Source organism: Macaca mulatta, chromosome 19, assembly GCF_049350105.2.
Source record: "Macaca mulatta isolate MMU2019108-1 chromosome 19, T2T-MMU8v2.0, whole genome shotgun sequence".
NCBI classification, from domain to species: Eukaryota; Metazoa; Chordata; class Mammalia; order Primates; family Cercopithecidae; genus Macaca; species Macaca mulatta.
The window spans coordinates 51,842,172-51,848,292 of NC_133424.1; positions in this window are offsets into that span (position 1 = coordinate 51,842,172).

A 6,121-nucleotide genomic window follows, 5' to 3' on the forward strand; every position below is an offset into this window, starting at 1 on the left:
CCTGGAAGAAGCTGAAGACAGTTCTGAAGTATTCGCCCTTCGTGGTCTCCTTCCGAAAACACTACCCCTGGGTCCAGCTTTCCGGACATGCTGGTGAGTGGGGCGGTGGTGGGCGGGGCTGGGCAGAGTCTCCTGGGCCAGGGAAAGGGATGTTCTCTGTAGTTTAGTTCCCCCACCTAGTGATGGGCTTAGTGACAGTCCCTGCCTTATGGGACTGTTATGGGCAGTGCTTAGGCCTGGGCCTGGCCCTTTGTATGTCAGGAACAGAGGGCTATTCCCTGTTATTCTGGTGGAGAGAGGGAGCTTCAACTGTGGGGACAGATGGGCCTGGGCTCAAACCCTAGTTCTGCTCTGTATTCATGGGTGACTTTGGGCAAGTTACTTTGCTTTACTGGGCCTCAGCTGCCCCATCTGTTAATGTGGAGATAATGTTACGTCCCTTGCAGGGTTAACTGAAGAGTTAAAATCAAAATGTATATAAAGAGTGAGGCCGGGCACGGTGGCTTACGTCTGTAATCCCAGCACTTTGGCAGGCCAAGACAGGAGGATCGCTTGAGCCCAGGAGTTCAAGACCAACCTGGGCAATATAGTGAGACCCCGTTTTAATTAAAAAAAAAAGACTGGCTGAGCGCGGTGGCTCATGCCTGTAATCCCAGCACTTTGGGAGGCCGAGGTGGGTGGATCACGAGGTCAGGAGATTGAGACCATCTTGGCTAACACGGTGAAACCCCATCTCTACTAAAAATACAAAAAATTAGCTGGGCGTGGTGGCAGGTGCCTGTAGTCCCAGCTACTCGGGAGGCTGAGGCAGGAGAATGGCATGAACCCGGGAGGCGGAGCTTGCAGTGAGTGGAGATAGCACCACTGCACTCCAGCCTGGGCGACAGAGCAAGGCTCTGTCTCAAAAAATAAAAAATAAATAAAATAAAATAATTTTTTTTTTTTTTTTTTTTTGAGACGGAGTCTCGCTCTGTCTCCCAGGCTGGAGTGCAGTGGCCGGATCTCAGCTCACTGCAAGCTCCGCCTCCCGGGTCCACGCCATTCTCCTGCCTCAGCCTCCCGAGTAGCTGGGACTACAGGCGCCCGCCACCTCACCCGGCTAGTTTTTTTTTGTATTTTTTAGTAGAGACGGGGTTTCACCGTGTTAGCCAGGATGGTCTCGATCTCCTGACCTCATGATCCACCCGTCTCGGCCTCCCAAAGTGCTGGGATTACAGGCTTGAGCCACCGCGCCCGGCCTAAAATAAAATAATTAAAAAACAAAACCCAAAAACCCCAAAACTTAGTGATGGTTAAAAAAAAAAACTTAGTAGACTAAAACAACCATTTTATTAACCTCAAAAGTTTTGGGTCAGCAATTCAGACAGGATGGCAGGGATGGCTTTTCAATGCTCCACAATATCTGGGAACTCAGCTACAGACACCTGGAGGCTACAAGCTGAAAACTTTTGGAGGTTCATTCACTTACATGCCTGGTGATTGACGCTGGCTATCGGCTGGGGTCTCAGATGAGGCTGCCACCTGGAAAGCCTATACGTGGCTTTGCCATGTGGCTACTTGAGCTTCCTCACAGTATGGTGGCCTCAGAGTACTCAGATTTCTAACAAGACAGTTCAGCACTGCCTTGAAGGTAAGTGTCTCTGCCAACAGAAGTCATACAGTAGCACTTCTGCCATAAACCCTCCCATATTTAATGGGAGAGCAATATATTTTTTATGTATTCATTTAATTTTGACATAGGATCTCACTGTTGCCCAGGCTGGAGTGCAGTGGTGCAATCATAGCTCATTGTAGCTTTGAACTCCTGACCTCAAAGGATCCTCCCACTTCAACCTCCCAGAGTGTTGGAATTATAGGCATGAGCCACTGCACCCAGTTTGGGAGAGCAATTAAGAGTATACTCCTTGATGGGAAAATTGTAGAAGAGCAGGATCAGGAGTGAGTCTGAGACCCACTGAGATCGGGAGATACTGTCGTAGCCAACTTTGGAAAATGTAATCCAGGCTGGACATAATCACAGCACTTTGGGAGGCTGAGATGGGAGGATCATTTGAGGCCAGGAATTTGAGACCAGCCTGGGCAACATAGCAACACTCCCCTCACCCGGCATTACAATTAAAAAAAAAAAAAAATTAGCTGGGTGTGCTGGGGGTGCACATCTGTACTCCCAGCTACTCTGGAGGTTGAGGTGGATCACCTGAGTCTAGGAGCTTGAGGCTTCACTGAGCTATGATTGCACCACTGCATTTTAGCCTGGGTGACAGAGTAAGATCCTCTCAAATAAAAAAAGAAAAAGAAAATATAATCTGAAAATACAGCTTGCCACAAGAAGAAGTTAGAATTATTATAATCTATACTCTCTGCATGGTCCAGGAAATGCTTGATCTATAAATTAACTTAAATAGGCCCTGGTTGTTAGCACCTTGGGACTTCAGGCAGTAGCAAAAGCAAATCCACTCGAGAGTGATGCTCTGGACTTAGATCTCACAGGATTCCAATCACAGATGATCACATGTGTATAATCAAAAATTATAAAACACATGAGGACATCCTGTGCTGGGAACAGGACTTGGTTTAAGCAACAGAGAACAAAAATTGACCCTTTCCTTACCGGCCCCTGGCCAAGACTGTTAAGAGTTGCAGGCCGAGGCCGGGCGCGGTGGCTCAAGCCTGTAATCCCAGCACTTTGGGAGGCCGAGACGGGCGGATCACGAGGTCAGGAGATCGAGACCATCCTGGCTAACACGGTGAAACCCCGTCTCTACTAAAAAATACAAAAAACTAGCCGGGCGAGGTGGCGGGCGCCTGTAGTCCCAGCTACTTGGGAGGCTGAGGCAGGAGAATGGTCTAAACCCGGGAGGCGGAGCTTGCAGTGAGCTGAGATCCGGCCACTGCACCCCAGCCTGGGCGACAGAGCAAGACTCTGTCTCAAAAAAAAAAAAAAAAAAAAAAAAGAGTTGCAGGCCAGGCGCAGTGGCTCACGCCTGTAATCCCAGCACTCTGGGAGGCCGAGCCGAGTGGATCACCTGAGGTCAGGAGTTCAAGACCAGCCTGACCAGCAAGGTGAAAGCCCATCTCTACTAAAAATACAAAAATTAGGTGGGCTTGGTGGTGTGCGCCTGTAATCCCAGCTACTTGCGGGGCTGAGGCCAGAGAATTGCTTGAACCCGGGAGACGGAGGTTGCAGTGAGCTGAGATCGCACCACTGCACTCCAGCCTGGGCAACAGAGTGGGACTCTATTTCAATAAAATAAAATAAAATCGGCCGGGCACGGTGGCTCACGCCTGTAATCCCAGCACTTTGGGAGGCTGAGGCGGGTTGATCACGAGGGCAGGAGATCGAGACCATCCTGGCTAACGTGGTGAAACCCCGTCTCTACTAAAAATACAAAAAAAATTAGCCGGGTGTGGTGGCAGGCGCCTATAGTCTTAGCTACTTGGGAGGCTGAGGCAGAAGAATGTAGTAAACGGGGGAGGCGGAGCTTGCAGTGAGCCAAGATCACACCACTGCACTGCAGCCTGGGCAACAGAGCAAGACTCCATCTCAAAAATAAAATAAAATCTTAAAATCATTAAAAAAAAAAAAAGTTGCAGGGAGAAAGAGCATTGCAGGAGGGTCGGGCAAGATAATGGTGACCAGGATCTGACCTGAACAGGGAGCTGCGGGGAGGTTCTCTTCCTGATCCAGTTCCTGATCCTCTCATTTATTCTACCATCTTTAGGGAACTTCCAGGCAGGAGAGGATGGTCGGATTCTGAAACGTTTCTGTCAGTGTGAGCAGCGCAGCCTGGAGCAGCTGATGAAAGACCCGCTGCGACCTTTCGTGCCTGCCTACTATGGCATGGTGCTGCAGGATGGCCAGACCTTCAACCAGATGGAAGACCTCCTGGCTGACTTCGAGGGCCCCTCCATTATGGACTGCAAGATGGGCAGCAGGTGGGGCTGGGGCAGCCCTGACGCAGGGGTGGAGGGCAGGGGGTGGGCATTATTGAAAATACTGGCCAGGCGCGGTGGCTCACACCTTTAATCCTAGTGCTTTCGGAGGCTGAGGCGGGTGGATCACATGAGGTCTGGAGTTCCAAACCAGCCTGGCCAACATGGTGAAACCCTGTCTCTCTACTAAAAATACAAAAAAATTAGCCGAGTGTGGTGGCGCATGCCTGTAATGCCAGCTACTTAGGAGGCTGAGGCAGGAGAATTGCTTGAACCTGGGAGGTGAAGGTTGCAGTGAGCTGAGATCGAGCCATTGCACTCCAGCCTGGGCAACAAGAGTGAAACCCTGTCTCAAAAAAAAGAAAGAAAGAAAGAAAGAAAACAGTGCCAAGTTCATTTTCAAAGTGGTTGTACCAGTGTACCTTCCCACCACCATGTATGATTCTCACCGGTGCTTGGTACTGTCTGTTTTATTAACTTAAACCATTCCAATGGGTTTGGAATAGGATCCCTTTTTTTTTTTTCTCTTTGAGACAGAGTCTTACTCTGTCGCCCAGGCTGGAGTACAGTGACATGATGTCACTGCAATCTCCACCTCCTGGGTTCAAGTGATTCTCCCGTGTAAACCCCCCAAGCAGCTGGGATTCCAGGCGTCCGCCACCACACCTGGCTAATTTTTGTATTATTAGTAGAGATGGAGTTTCACCATGTTGGCCAGGCTGGTCTGGAGTTCCTGACCTCAGATGATCCACCCACCTCGGCCTCCCAGAGTGCTGGGATTATAGGCATGAGCCACTGAGTCTGGTCTGCAAGAAGTGAACTCTAATTACTTTCTCAAGCTGGGCTCAGTGGCTCTCACCTATAATCCCAACGCTCTTGGAGGCTATATATACACACACACACACACAGATACACACACGCACAGATACACACACAGTCTTCAAATCTCCCATTTCACTCTTTTAGTAGTCTTTTGATAAACATATTTTGATAAACAAAATAGTATTTGTATTATTATTATTTTTTGAGACAGAGTCTCGCTGTGTTGCCCCAGCTGAAGTACAGTAGCATGCTCATAGCTCGCTGTAGCCTTGAACTCCTAGGCTCAGGCAGTCCTCTCACCTTAGCCTCCAGAGTAGCTGGGACTATAGGTATGTCCCACCAGGTTTGGCTATATTTTATTTTTTATAGAGACATGGTCTCCCTGTACTGTCCAGGACGGTCTTGAACTCCTGAACTCAAGTGATCCTCCTTCTTCTGCCCCCTGAGTAGCTGGGACTATAGGTGCATACTGTCACACTTAGCTAATTTTCAACTTTTTTTTTTTTTGTCTTTTTTTTTTTTTTTTTTTCCTTTTTGTGGAGAACGGGGTCTCGCTATATTACCCAGGCAGGTCTCGAACTCCTGGGCTCAAGCTATCCTCCTGCCTCTGCCTCCTTGAGAGCTGGGATTACAGGCGTGAGCCACCGCGCCCGGCCTAATTTTCAACTTTTTGTAGAGACAGGCTGTTTAGAAAAGCTCTGAAACCCTGCTTTTCCGTTCTCACACCACTGCCACAACAATGACAGCACAGAAGGCTTCTGTGACCAAATGTGTCAGTTTTTTAACCCCACTCACCAAGCAACAGACACCAGCTGGATGTCCTCCAATTCAATTCCCACACCATCTACCTGGAAATAGTGTCAGATTCCACAGGTTGGGGACTCAGTCCCCAAGACTGCCCCCCAGCTATAGACACCAGTCATAAGTCCAGGCCTTCGGAACTTCTGACTGATTGGCTCCAAGTTGGAGTTCCCATGTCCTCCTCTTTGGGTTCAAATAATTTGCTGGAGTGGCTCAAAGAACTCAGGGGAACACTTACTTACCTTTACTGGTTTAATATAATGCAGGGGTCCCCAACCCCTAGGCCGCGGCCCAGTCCCTGTCCATGACCTCTTAGGAACAGGGCCCCACTGCCCCACCGTAGGAGGCCAGTGAGCGTTACCGCCTGAACTCCACCTCCTGTCAGACCAGCTGTGGCAGGAGATTCTCTGGAGGGCTAACCCTGTTGTGAACTGTGCCTGCAAGGGATCTAGATTGTATGCTCCTGTGAGAATCTAACTGATGCTCGATGAGCTGAGGTAGAACAGTTTCATCCAGAAACCATCCCCCTCGCAGTCTATGGGAAAAATTGTCTTCTACAAAACCA